The 15116-nt window shown below is 37.6% G+C and overlaps 2 long non-coding RNA genes across 2 annotated transcripts; both read right to left on the minus strand.

Moving 5' to 3' along the window:
- Positions 1–5125: 5125 nt before the first annotated feature.
- On the minus strand, positions 5126–7363 carry LOC146477875 (uncharacterized). The gene is made up of 2 exons (XR_014865289.1): positions 7024–7363; positions 5126–6404 (listed from the first exon to the last, which is right to left on the minus strand). It is a non-coding gene; the product is annotated as an uncharacterized LOC146477875 (long non-coding RNA).
- Positions 7364–7421: 58 nt separating this feature from the next.
- Positions 7422–14819, minus strand: LOC146477876 (uncharacterized). Its single transcript, XR_014865288.1, has 3 exons — positions 14645–14819; positions 8145–8271; positions 7422–7489 (listed from the first exon to the last, which is right to left on the minus strand). It is a non-coding gene; the product is annotated as an uncharacterized LOC146477876 (long non-coding RNA).
- Positions 14820–15116: the final 297 nt, after the last annotated feature.

Consider the following 15116-nt stretch of genomic DNA (forward strand, 5'->3'; position numbering starts at 1 on the left):
CAAAAAATACCTAATCATTGGTGAATAAGTTGTGGTCGTTTTCTCGACTTAATAGGTTGCCACAGGAACAATATAATCCGATAAAAAAAAATAATAAACCACCCTTAATCATAGCTTTAAGTGGTTAAAGCTAAAATTAGGGGTGTTTTTAGCAGGCTATAATGTTTCTGTGACAATCTATTATGACAAGAAAACGACCACAAATTATTCACCAATAATAAGACATTCGTTTGAACCATTATTGTTGTAGTATTGATCGGTCAAAGTATAAGTGCTGGAAGGTGCTACAAACCAGTACCAGCCACCTTTAAAGCTCAGTCAACAAAGCACGATTAAACCTATCCAGGAATTAAAGACAAGTTCAAATCCAATCTCTAAAAATCTATTTTTAAAAAAAATAAACATATAAATATAAATTTAAATTAACTAATTTATGATTATTCCAACTCTTTCAAGGAATTGAATTAGTAGGAACGGCGTCCTTGAAAAGTAAAAGAATGAAAAATTCACCATCATGTGCTCACGTTTCCCATAGAACCTTCAACATTCAACGTTGTTCAGTTTTGCATTGGACGTAAAATCAATGTACCAAAATGTACTCAGCACATGCAAACGATTGTTTATGCTCATTTTTGGCGTTGCTATTGCGCTTGCCGTCATCGTCGTCGTTGCTTAAGTTCCCTTTTATAATTAATTTGTGATATCGGATCAAAGCCTTAACGAGTTTCGATACAGTTTTGAGGGAACATACCTCACTTTTTCAACCGGCTATTTGGTAGTCTTCTACAATACCGATCGACATGCAATTTACACCAGTTATTGGCTTTGGATTGAAGTTTATTAGGATCGATATTTTATTAGGATCGATATTTTAGTAAAATCGATATTTCCATGAAGTCGATAAACAAAAAATTCTCGAAATCACTATAAAGTGAAATTTTGTGCATTCAAGATTTCAACTGGTGATTTGCAAAAAATGTATCAGTCCCGGCGAAATATTGTACACACTGATTTGAATACATTAACATGACGCACAAATAGCGAGTTTGCATTGTATCTGAACGTAAACATTTCTGTCGCTTTATGCGTCCTCTTCGAAATTAAATTTAAAGATGTTTCTTAAAATCAACTTCAACGAACCTTTGCAATAAAGTTGTTCTCAACATCAAAATCCATCGAGTCGTTTCTGACAATTTTAAAAAAGCGCATGAATTAAAAAAAAATACGTGAAAAATTAATGCGGAATATATCGCAAAGAAAAAACTTGTGTTCAGGATTGCAACAGAGAAAATCGGTAAAACTTTGGTGGCTTCAAACGAAGACTTCAAGGCACATATTGACAATATTTTCAAGCAACAGATTATACTCTCTTGTTTCAAGTCATTTTATCAAAGCAGTATTTATTTTATAGTTCGTTCATTCACTTTTAGGACGCAAAAATTAGTTTTGAGATGTGTTATTGATTTATTTGAAATCAAACATACAGAAGTTGTTTGTTCTTGTCCACTTCATTTCTCATATACCATAGTTTAAGAATTTAGTGGTGGCTTTGCTAACTCAATTCTGGATCGCGCAATATTTACAATTTACTGATTTCCGGCGAGGTTTTTTGTTTATCGTCGTCATGGCAATAGCTATTTGCAAAAATATCAATCCTGGCAAACTTCAATCCGAAACAAATAACTGGTTTAAGTTTCACATCGATCGGCATCGGAGAAGACTACCCAATAGCCGGTTGAAAAAGGTTAGGTGTGGTCCCCTCATAAACTGTACAAAAACACCTTAAGCCTGGAAGACAAGACCACGAGATGAATTATATGATCCCATGAATGATCATATAAAAACCGTCTTTCCTAGATTAAGCACCGTCCTCACCCACCAACCCTTCCTTAATGTAAAGTAAACTAAAAGCAACACCAGATATGGAAAAAAAAAACAACAACTTAGATATGTAATTTAGAAAAAAAAAACGAAAAACAAAAAACAAAAAACCACTTAGAATCGATAGATTACAACTACCCACGCCACCATCACCTCTTTTCTGAAGGACTTATTAAGACTTCATTAAATCACCCTGATGCCTTTCTTTTTTTCACAGTTGTCACAATTTGTTTCAACACGTGCTAAGTCACGCGCACAAAATCAAGAACACGAAGAACGGATCATTAAGCCAAAGTGGAATTGTGTGTCTGAATGCATGCTATTAATGAATGTAATGAGTTAGAACTCAAACCTTTTATTTGTATTGCTATCAAACTGCTTTACGTTCACATTTCAAGCTCTATTCCTGTCGAGTTATGTTCTACTCAGCGGTTTATCGTGATATTTGTATATTTTGTCAGTCAGTGCATTTTACTCTTCTTGTTCGATTCTGGCATGTGTTGTTCTGTTTCGTTGTCATTTTTTTCCTGAACGCCTGTGATGTTTGTGTATCTCAGTGTTACATTTTCAGCAGTTTTGCTTCAACCAGTTGCAAAATCGTCGATACTCATGCCAAACTCAGAGGCTTTCGTACAATTCACTCTCTCAACGAAAAATAAACATTCCACTTCAATGCTCATCCTCCGTTTCTCAAAACTGAAAGGTTTGGAGAAAATACCGAAACGTCCAGAACATTGAATACCAAGGGGTAATCTTATGGATTTCAGGTTTTTCTTTTCCATTAGTACGTTGTCTGTCATAAATGTTTGCCTCGTCATTAAGTCAGTTGGTCTTTATTTATCGACGTTGTTCGTGACTAGCTTCTCCACGGTTTTGTCATCGTTTTCAGATTTAAAGCCATTCAAATTTCGTTCCTACTCTATTTAGCTCATATCTTCGAACCAAATTTGTTGCACGTCTCACAACTTAGATTTACTACTTTTCTTGAATTGCTGGTTTTATTTCACCAAGTTGTTTTCCTTATTTCCCATATTTGTCGCATTTGGCTTGTGACTTTATAATTTTCCTCTTGTTCTTTTAAAGTGCCATCATTTGCTCTTCTCAACAGATTTGTTCCCATATTCCTAAATTTTTATTTTTTTATTTTTTTGTAGTTCTACGGTCGTTTTTTTTTCCCTTGTCATCTCAGCTACTCGGTATTATCCGTGCTGTCATCAGTCACTCTTCTTTCTTGTTAGCTTCGTGTCCATTTTTTTCGCCATTTTTTTTTTCTTTTTTTTTTTCTGACGTTTCTCTAGAGGTTTACACTCTCCTCTTCTCATGTTTTTTTCCCGTCGTTTCACTAAAGTTTTAACAGCTTTCTGTCATGTCTTGTTCTTATTTTTCACAGTTTTGCTCTAATTATTTCAGTTTCCATGTTTTGTTCTTGTTTCTTTTTAGATGTTTCCTTGTTTTTCTGTCATCGCTTTTTGTAACATGTCAGTCTTATTTCTCTTCTGTTCTGCTGTCATCCTTCCTGCCACATTTGTCAGTTTTGCTATCCATTTTCCTAACATGTTGAAACTATTGCTTTCATTTCAAAATGTTGTTTTCCGTTTTGTTTCTGTCATGTTTGTCTTGTCTCTCTATAGTTCTCTTTCTGTTCTGTCAGTTTTGCAATCTGTTTTTCTAACATGTTGAAAATATTGCTTTCATTTCAAAAAGTTGCTTTCCTTTTGTTGTTTCTGTCATGTTTGTTTTGTTTTATTATGGTTTTCCTTTAGTTCCGTCAGTTTCACTATCATATTCTTCTAACATGTTGAGACTATTGCTATGTTCCCTTTTCTTCTTGTTTATTTTTGTTCTATTTGTCTTCTTTCTCTTTAATTAGGTTAAATTTTTTTGCAAGTCCTTTCTCTTTTCTTCTTAAAGTTTTGTTCTCATTTTTCTTCCGGGATTTCTAGAATAGTTCTCCTGTCGTTTTCCTAGCTATCCCTCGTTGGTACGGTATTGTATTATGTGTCATCGTTAACTCTCCTTTCTTTCTAGCTTTCTTTTCTTGTCATACTCTGCTATTGTCTCTCTAGAGTTTTTATTTTTATTTTGCTGTTTTGTTTTGCTCTTAAAATTTTCCCATGTCTCGTTCAGTATTTTTAGTTTTATTAACGTTTCTGTCATGATTTTTCCCTTGGCATTTTTTAGCGTTCTTCTCTCTTTGTAGTCACATTTTCGCCTCTTCCCCTATGGTTTTGTTCTTGTTTTTCTGTCTTTTTGTCCTTGTCACGTTATAAACTAAGGCTTTCCTGTCACGATTTGTTCCTGGCACGCCATACTTTTCGCCTAAGATTTGACTGTCAATTTTTCGCAGGCCTCGTTTGTTTCGTATTCTCCTTTGCACTTCCTTGTCATACCGTTTCTTTCGTTGCCCTATCTTTGTTCTTGTATTTCAGTTTGTCTTTTCAAGACTATGGTTTTGTTTGTTTCTTTATTCTCTACGCTTTTTCTCGGGCCACTTCATTTGTGTCTCTACGATTGTCTTTCCATCTTCGTCTTTATATCATTTTTCTGTGGTTTTGTTTTACGTATTATTTTTGTCCTCAGTTAGTATCATGTCTCCGTTATTTTGCTATCGTTACCCTGCTGCCTTTTTTTCTGTCCTATTTGTTATGCTCCAAGGTTTATCTGTTGGTTCCCGGTCTTATTTGTAGTTAATCTGTCATCTGTCACCTTTCATCGTTTCGGTCTAGTCTTGTTCTTGATTTTGTAGGTGGACATTTTTTTTTCGCCGTCTGCTTTATCATAACCCCCTGTCCCTATGGTGTTTGCTCTTTTCTCACCTGTCACCAATAATCGACAGTTCTTTTCCCAAAATTCTTACCCATCGCAAAATGAGCGAAAATTAAACCACCGCGAAAATTAGCTCGAGGCATCAGGGTGACTATGAATAGCGTTACATCTACCGCGAAATATCTTCTTATAAAAAGGTCTCATTGGGCTCTAACTATTATCTGAGAAAGATCTCGTTCTTTCCCTGATAGCTAAGGAATGTTCTTCCCTGTTCCAATGATAGGACTGGTCTCGTGAATGCTGTGTTACCCTTTCACTCCCGGAGTGAACCTACGAGTCATGTCATACAGTTGCACCTTTGACTCTTAGAAAGAACTCTCAAAGTGCACGTGAATGAATGCTAATAATGAAAGCTATTTATAATTAATGAACAGTGCTTTCCCGTGGTGCTGTTTATTATCCGGTACAAGGTGGTTCTAGCTTCTGAGTCTGTGGATGAAATCCTAAAGTGTGACCATTCAAATGAAAGCTACTGAGCAGTACTTTCCTGTGGTGCTGTTTATTATGCTGTACAAGGTGGTTCTAGCTTCTGAGTCTGTGGATGAAATCCTAAAGTGTGACCATTCAAATGAAAGCCACTGAGCAGTTGTTTCCTGTGGCAATTCATATCAATTCATATCAAAGATGGTTCTAACTTTTGAGTCTGTGAATCAAATCCTAAAGTGTGGTAATTCAAATGAACGCTATTGAGCAATACTATCCTGTGATGCTCTCTATTATGTTGTACAAGGTGGTTCTCTATTTTGAATCTGTGGACGAAATCCTTAAATGTGACCAAATCAAAGCCAACGAGCAGTACTTTTCAGTGGCAATGCGCATTATGCTGTACAAGATGGTTCTAACTTTATCTGTGGATCTGAATCCTAAAGTGTGACCATTCAAACGAAAAGCTGATTGAGCAGTAAGTTCCTGTGGTGCTGCTTATTTCAGTTGCTGTGGAAGTTGTTTCTTACTTTTCAGTTTGTGGATGAAATCCTAAAGTGCGACCTATCCAAATGAAAGCTACTGAGCAGTACTTTCCTGTGATACTGTTTATTGTGCGGTGTAAGTTGGTTCTAAACAATGAAGTCTGAGAATGAAATTCTAACGTGAGGCAGGAGTCCACCTGAATTGGTGAAAATGACTCTAATGCCGGACTTTTCCGACTGTGAATGAAATCTGTGGAGTAATAAGTCTCTCTGTTTTCTCCTGGAGTGAAGAGATAAACTTAAGGTTGAGAAATGAGTTGAATTTTTTCGGATATCTGAGTGAATTGAGCACAAGTGCTCTCAGTCAGACCTTCTTATAAATGAATCTATAAAGACCATGGGCGAAGTGTTCAAAGCGCGATCATGCTAATCCAGAATAAGTTCTAATTTTTAATCAGTGTCTAACATTTCTCGTATTTCATTTTTGGAATCAGTGATTTAATACACTGAAACATAATTTAGGAATTGCACACGATTTTAAAATACTTCCTCTTACCTTTTTTTGGCAGAAGAAACCAAAGCCATAATCTGGATTAACATTTGAATTTAATCCCGGTTTTGAACAAATAAATCATCAATTTTGAGTATGTAAAAGCAAAGGTTTCAAGAATTAAACCTTAAGGCCAAATGATTCGTCAATCGTGCAGTCCTCCATCCGCAAGTCTGCAGTCCAATCCACTCTGTCACTTATATTGTTGCTGTCCCTTGAGTTGTAAATAAAACTTGCAACTGAAATCCAAGACAGAAAAACCTCTTAATTATAAAACTGAGCGATGTAGATTTTCTAAAAACAAATAAGGACCTTTCAATTTACAAGCATTAAATAGTACTGGCTAAAAGTTTCAATCAATTTTATCCGCGTGACAATGTGCACAGGAATGGCATACATGTTCATGCATGTATAAACTCTGGCTTAAACTTCTAATACAAGTGGTGACAACTACTATACTCGAACAGGAGCCACAAAACCACAAATAGATGGTGATCTCTTCCTGCATCCCCCTTCCTCAACCTCAAAAGATGGCGTCTTTATTGCATAGCCATCCCTCTACCCAGCAGTAAAAGATGACAGTGAGATTTAAACCTCCCTTTTCTTATTTATCTAGCAATGCTGACTCTTGCAAGCTGAATATTTCTGTGTCAATTTTTTTTAAGCCAATGAAACTTTGTTTGCTTTGTTCATGAGATAGGTGGTGTCTTCGATAATCCCACCCTACCCTAGACAAGGTGGGTTCTCTTCGAGCAAACTTGTTATGACCAGCTCCATTACAATTGATTATACAAAACTGATCTAAGGAGAAATTTGATTCAGAGTATTCTGCAAACGAAAAGCCATTTTTTATCTCACCTTTTTACTTGACCTTTATCCCGAAGTTGCGTCTCTGTTTAGGCCTGCCAAGTTTCAAATTGAACCATTTGTGTGTGGTATCTGCATAAAAGGAAACAATAGTAGCGTGAGAAAAATGTTTAATCCCCCAACCCCTTCCCCTGTGAACCTTCCCCTGTGAAATCCCTTTTCCTCTTGTTCATTTTGATTATATGATATGGTCGAGCAAGGAGGAGAGGTGTGGGAGGGGAAGGGGTGGAAGGAGTTCTATTTATTTATTAATTTATTTATTTAGAGTTCTGCTAAAGTTGTTAACAAGTAATAAATTCGTATTCAAGAAAATCTATCAGCTTTCTTACACAGAAACAAAATTTTTCTGAAAATAGGAATGATTATGCCCGTAACAAAGAAAACTACTCATCTGAGATCGGAGGAATTCTGTCTCCTGTAAAAGTGTCCGGCGCACAAATCACAAACATTCCTGCAACTAAATAGCAAGAAGGAACATCCTTTAATTTAGGGAATAAATCGTGCATATGATTACGCTAAATTAAAGTCATCGGTATGGGTCAATAGAACTTGTATCCCGTCTATGAAAGTTTCAAGATGTGTGCATAGAAAAGGCCCTGTACAAGGTCAGGGCCGGGTTCTTCGAAAGCCGATTAACGCTAATCGAACTACGATTAAAAATTAATCGAGGTTTTCATCTCGCTCTTTTAAAGTGAAAGTAAAGAAAACTGTAAGTCAATACTGAGGGTCAAAAATCTTTTCGAAGAATCCGCCAGTCTTTACCGATAAGTGATTAAACTCGAATCAAAGTTCACGTTAAACAAGGATTAGCTTCATCGGGCTTTGGACAACTGGGCCTAGGTGTATAACTTAACTAGCCGTTCGCCAGCGAAAGGTTGGCAGTTAACCATCCGAACTGAATTTAAAAAATTGATATACAATTTCAAGGACTGATTTGTTCAGAGCCCAATTGATTGCATCAAAGAAGTGACAATATGCTAATTCAGTGGAAGCAGCATTACTAGCCGTCGATGTTTAAATCTACCTACTCAATGTTTCAGAAAATAAAACAGTTCATTTTTAATAAAGTAGTAGCCGATGAAAATAAGAAACGAGTGTTATCGATTAAATACCATTAGAATCTTGAATTCTTCACGTTGAATGTCCTGGCACGCCGTCGGTTTCCGATCATCGGTTCAAGACAGGTTCAAGCTCAACTGATATGAAGAGAAGTCAGCAATGATGGTTTTGGGCGGTACTCTATGAAATAAAAAACAACATTAACATCACTGTTTTGAAATATTTTGTCCAGAAGCAGCTATAAGAACGGAGTAAGGTTTTACCGTTGTGCATCTTGGTTTCAAGTTCCTCGTGGTCATAATAAGTGTGAAAAAAAGACGAATAATTAATAGCAATCTACAATTTAAAGGGACACACTCACCTTTGTGACCGCGCTGACCTGGACGCTAGTTTTTGTCAATTTTGAAAAGCGTCCACCTCAACCCGAAATCAAAAGTACGCGTCGACATCTAGAAATCCGCTTCAATCTTCCCAGTGTTTTATTGGATTTTCAATCTTTTACTGGAAACCTGTTTCTGAGTATGCTTTTGCTCATCCTATGATATTATGTTATCATATTTGGTTAAAAACAGTATGGATCGCGTCTCCAACGGAACATGAAAAGAAGAGGTGGGAAACGTAAAAGGCGCCGGGCGGAAGAAAATCGCCTGCGTTGACTAAAATAACGAGAGAAATCAATCAAAAACATTGGAGAACAAATCACCATTATATATATTTGGAAAATTACATTTTCTCAACCTGGCGAAAGGTTCGTGCGGTGGGTATCTTCGTAAACGATTCGAACTACGCGTCATGGCTGCTTGTTTTGGAGCTCAGACGAAGACAAGTTTCGGTACACAGTCGATTATCTCCTCGACAAGGAAAACCTCCAGTAGAACCTTGTTTTCTACGGGTCGAGCAAGCGTTCTTGCAACGTCATGGGTATGGCTCCTAAATTTAGATAACGGAAAAGTTGTAGAAACGAAATTATAAAAGCAAAATATATGATTGAAAGCAGAAATAAAGCTTACCGGTAGTTTCGCTAGAAAGTCGTTTCGCTACACTGCAGCTCAGTCGATTCGCTACGTTTTAAAATTGACATATTCTCTAATATTTGAACTCAATTTGCTTCTCATGCAAACACTGTGAAACGTAGAAACAATGATTCTTCGACTTCAGAGGTATTCGTTGACGTTTGATGGTATCAAGAAAATGAGTGTTCTAAAATGACATTAGGTCTATAATCACTATAATAATTTTGACTGGCAAATACTTCGACTCGACAAGGTTTGTTTACATTTTTCAAAGGATGCGCTTCTCAGCGCGAGACTTGTGATGAAGTGTGATATGCAAATCAGCTAAGAAATGGTATCTAATGCGCATGTGCACCAGGTGACTGTGTCCCTTTAAATGTATTAGATACAAAATATTAACGGCAGACTGATCCACAAACAAGGCAACCCCGGCCGACCCATCATATCCAGCAATAGCCACCCTACTGAACGCATTTCCGAGTTCGTCGATTACCACCTAAAGCCCCTTGTTCAGAATCTTCCTTCATACATAAAAGATACTACACACTTTCTTCTTCAACTCGAAAAACTGGGACCTCTACCGGAAAACGCCCTCCTTGTCACTCTGGATGTCTCCTCGTTATACACTAACATTCCTCACAACGAAGGCATCGAAGCCTGCCGCCATTTTCTTAACACTCGTCAAGAAAAATCCCTTCCTGCTGAAAGTATATGTGATCTCATAAGAATGATTCTTACAATGAACAACTTTTCCTTCAACAACGAACACTATCTACAAGTACACGGGACAGCTATGGGAACCCGGATGGCACCTTCATACGCTAATCTATTCATGGGTAAATTTGAACAACACGCCATTGAAAACGCTCCTCTCAAGCCGTTCGTTTGGTGGAGGTTCATCGATGACGTCTTTATGATATGGACAGAAGGAGAGGAACCGCCTTAAAGATTTCATCAGATACTTAAACTCTATTCACGCGAGTATCAAATTTACCCATGAATACTCAAATTCCTCTCATCAGACACTCCCTTTCCTAGATGTCCAAGTCCACCTCAGCAACAACCACATCCAAACAGATCTCCACACAAAACCCACAGACAAGCAACAATACCTCCTCAAAACTTCATGCCACCCGAAACACACTAAACAAACTATTCCATTCAGCCTTTTCCTGCGAATCCGTCGCATATGCTCTACCGACGCTTTCTTTGATAAACGAAGCGAAGAACTCATCAAGCACCTGGTCCAACGTGGTTATAGCCGCTATTCCCTACAAAAAGATGCAAATCGCGTACGAGCCATCCCACGTCACCCAACACTACAGCCACAAGAACAGAAAGCCACAAAAACAGACAGAACACCCTTCGTCATATCCTTCAATCCTGCTCTTCCCAAAATCTCATCTACTGTGAAAAAACATATCAACATCCTCCAGTCCTCCGCCAACTGCAAACAAGTTTTCCCTCATCCACCAGTTATCGCCTACAAACGTAACGCAAGTCTACGTGATCTCCTGGTCCATTCCGAGCTACCTCAAAACAAGCCTTCCAATCAACAACCCGCTGGAATTCATAAATGCAACCACCCACGATGCCTAACTTGCCCATTTCTCCAAGAAGGTCAAACGAACTACACTTTTTTCAACACTAACGAATCACGCAAAATTACTGACTACATATCTTGCAATTCCAAAAACCTAATCTATTTAATTCAGTGTAAGAAGTGCCACTCCCAATACGTTGGGGAGACAAAGCGCAAACTTAATGAACGATTCGGGGAACATCGCAGATCTATCCTGAATCACCATCAACTACTCAACCCTACTCCTGTCTCGCTACATTTCAACCAACCTGGCCACTCAATCAACGACGTCCAACTAATCCCGCTTGAACTTATACGCAGCAAACGTGACTCAGTTAGAAAGGCTCGTGAAGCTCATTTAATCAACAAAGCTAAAACATTGCACCCTCTTGGTATAAATAGACGTGACGAAACACCCCAATGACATGTCTCACACTTGTAACTTAGTCCTAAACAACCAATCATTGTCATGTATTTTATATTTTAAATCTTCTTTGTAACGATCCTTTTATGTTTCTCACTTTTCTTTTTCGTTCAGCCCCCGAGGAAGGTTTGTATTGCAAACCGAAATATCGGGCAAAAATTTGTTTTTTTTTTTTTTTTAAAAACAAATATATTTCAGTTATTCTAGCTTTTGTTGTTTGTTCTATCAAGCTCGTCACCTCCGCCGTTGGGATCAGTCTGCCGTTAATATTTTGTATTTGAGATAATTTGCTGATCCAGGTCTACAAGTGATCCGGCACCACTCATTGGTTTGTCGCTGTGGAATTGCAGATTTTATTGTATAAATGTATTAGCCTCGATTTCGAACCGCTCAGTTGCCATTTTCCTTTCGGGTAAAAATCTAAACTTATATAATCAGCAGCAAGCGGAAAATTATCGGGGAACGGAAAGAAATAATGGATAAAGGTACAAAGAAAGGACAGGATAAAGATTTTGAGAAATAAAAAGGGATTAATAAAATTTGCTTAATAAGAGTAGCACTTCACATTTTAACAAAGCTCGGTTTTTCGACAGAATAGGCCTTATCACGGTTTTCGACGCCATTTTGACGAGTAGGCAAACAGGCTTGAAATAACAGTGTTTGTATGGAAACCTGAGGTCAAATAATTTTCATAAAACATCGTTTCTGAGAAATTCATGAATTGGAAACTTTTTTTGGTACTAGGAAAAGAATTTTAGGAAAAAAAATTGGAGAGATGTAGCTGTCCAAGAAAGCGTGCAGTCGTGTTTTGAACTTTCCATACATTTCCCTGTATTTTTTCCCGCGAACTATTTTTAGTAGCAGTTCACGGCTGGTTCGCTATAGAGACAAATTTATGGAGAAAAGAAAACCTGTAGACAACCTTCCTCGTGGGGCTGAGCGAAAAAAAAAAACGATTTAATTATTAATATATTTCAGTTATTCTAACCATTTTATTTATTTTTCTTCACCTCCGTCGTTAGGATCAGTCTGCCGTCTACATTTTGCATTTCAAATAATTTGCTGATCCAGAGAATCAATGATCCGGCACCACTCATCGGTGCGTCGATGTGGTCTTGCAGATTTTAATTGGAGAGGTTGGTATCCCTGTGTGCTTTCGTTTTCTGCCGCTGATCAGGAAGAATGAAGATTCTCCTAAACACATTCTATTTCCCGGAAACGTTTCCGCTTTGTAAACGTCCAAAGAAAAAGTGTTTATCATACTCAAAACAAATCCAGCAATTGAGCAACGAAAGACACCTGTAAACGGAAAAAGTCAAAAGGCTAATGATAAGCTACAAATATTGAGATTGTTGTGCACAAATCTGACAAAATGGGCAACACAGCAAGTAATACAAGTCGAGGAGTGCCGAATCAGAATGTGTACAGCCGGCGGCAACAATATTCACATCAAGAATCCACCGACCTCGTTTATCCATCAGTAAGTGAGTTCACAGACAGCCCTAGCAGTTACCCAAGGTTTGTTCTAGCCACGGTACTTTCAACAGGAAAGATGCAAGTAATGACAAGAGAAGAAGCGTACGGCAACAGGAATATTAAAATCGTTTCAAATCCCTCCAACGATTCGCCGACCGAGACCGGCTTCTTTGCGCAACCATCACCCAATGTCTCGTCATTCCAAGGACATCTCCAATATGGCAGGGATATCCAAATGGAATACGCCCTGGCGCTTGATTTGTTCACTGGCTCGTTTGAGGTGGTGCGGATGTCTTGCATTTTAAGAGAGCCTTGGAGATATCAAGTATTTCAGAATTTATAGCCGATATGTGAATTCATGGACCATAAATTTAGCTTTGTCACGACGTATTTATCAACTTCTGTGCTGATGACAATTCATGATATAAAAAGTCTCTTCAGATCAGGAAGGTGCACAAGCTGACTCACCCTACAAGATACTGATCACCCAATATAACTTCGCTCTTACTATACTATACCTTGTTGACAAAGTTCAGTTTTAAAGAGGACATTAGAGCAAAACACATGTGAATAATGTCTCCCGTTTTGCCAGGTCGTTAGTTACCTTTTAAATAAAAGTGTATTCGGGTCAGCTAATGCAGCATGATCTGACGGAGGCTTTGAGCTGAAAATTTAGCCGTTTAACAAAGACCTGTTGTCAGGCTTTACAACAATGCTTGCTTACCTTATTTTGCATTTTCTAACGACACATTTGACTCTCCGAAACCGAGAGGAATTAGCTTTGCAGTGTCACGAAATTTTGAGCTGATTTTTTGCCGAAGAAAAGAAAATTTTCTTTAAAACTAAATTCGAATTTCTGAGGCGATTTATTTTATAAGGTCTCACGAACAGATATCCACTAAAATGAGCCTGGCTACTGGTTCGCGCGATTGCACCTTGTACCTTCTGTTATCGTTCATATCAGTCTGAATTGTCTGACACGGTATTATTTACATTCATGCGGGTTAAAAAAAAATGATGAAGTGCACAAGCTAAGTTTAGGTCCAAATGTATGTGCAGGTCCAGTGTCTTGTGTACAGCAATGTTCTTTCGTTCAACGAGAGATATAAGTGTAAAATATCTTTTTCGTTAATCAAGCTTGTCTAGGTCTATTTTTATAAGGATTGTCAGTTTATAGCATTCAATACAAACAAGATTCCCCGGCTATATATGTTGGCATAGTGTTGATATTAAACTCTCTGGCATGGTTAAGCGGGCATGGGTAACATTTAAATAACACGATAGTAGATTTAAACCATCCATCCCAGAGTCACTGGTTAAAATGTTCAGCCATTATTTAATCAGTTGGCTAGCTTTTAGGAGCATGAAGACGAAATATCACTGACATGGTACTGAGCCGTATTCCCACGTTTGAGGTGCTATTTCTCGTCGTATAATTTGCAAAACGATGGATACGTTTATTCAGTTACTGTTGCTGTAATCATCGTCATTATTATTACCTTAGCTTTGAGTCAGGTGTTGGTAAATAAGAGTAACGTTAGTACAGGTACGTGACGAGTCGAAATGTTCACCCAAAAAAAAGATCGATAACTTCCACTGCAATTCAGTCTTGACTGTTATTCTTCTTACAGAGTCCTCGATGTAATATATCAAACACGAGGAAGAGTGTTTCATCAGATATCCAAACACTGAGAAGTAGGTTGAAAAAACGAGGCGCAGCCGAGTTTTTTTTTTTAACGATTTCGAGATGTTTGGATATCTGATGAAACACACTTTCGAGTGTTTGATATGGCTTCTCAAATGATCAATTATTCTTGGAGAAATTCAAGGCTAAAGTTGGCAAAATTTTATGGTAATTAGGATCACATATCCAAACCACGGTCACGGTAGTGATTTTCTTTGTTTTCTCTTGATTAATTATTGAGTTTGAGAAATCTTATGTTGCACCGGAAGAATTCACGGCTGCAGGTCTGAACGATTAGCAGTTAGGCAATCGGAAATCATTATATATTACAGGAACTGCAATTGGGTCAGTCATATAGTGACATTGCCACATACCTTCAATGTAACCGGCCTTCCAGTAAGTAAGATGAGAGAATTGGAGGGTCTTCAGGGTTTTCTTTCTTTCTCTCAATTTTTGCCGACTTTCCCTCTCAAAGGCGTGAGTTTGTAATGTTTGGACTTATGCACACTTGATTTTAACACCTTCAATGATTCACTATGTCTTGTGAATAATCAGAATAATATCCAAGAAAAAAAGGTTGTCTGACTAATATCCAAAAAATTGAACTTCCGTAAATTGTTATAAATATCTTCCGACATTAATCAATCATGATCAGTAAAATCAGTCATGTCATTTGACGACTTTCCCTGCTTAACTTCAGTATGGGTTACAACCAGAGTTAATAGAAAAAAAACTTAACATAACTGCACATAATTCAGGCGAACAAATAGGATAACACAGATTGACACACGGCGGCTGCTCGTGTTTTCTTTATTTTTCTTTTCTTTTTCTGGAAACACGAGACAG

The sequence above is a fragment of the Pavona decussata genome, unplaced genomic scaffold, assembly GCF_977016875.1.
Source record: "Pavona decussata unplaced genomic scaffold, jaPavDecu1.1 SCAFFOLD_68, whole genome shotgun sequence".
In the NCBI taxonomy this organism is placed as follows: domain Eukaryota; kingdom Metazoa; phylum Cnidaria; class Anthozoa; order Scleractinia; family Agariciidae; genus Pavona; species Pavona decussata.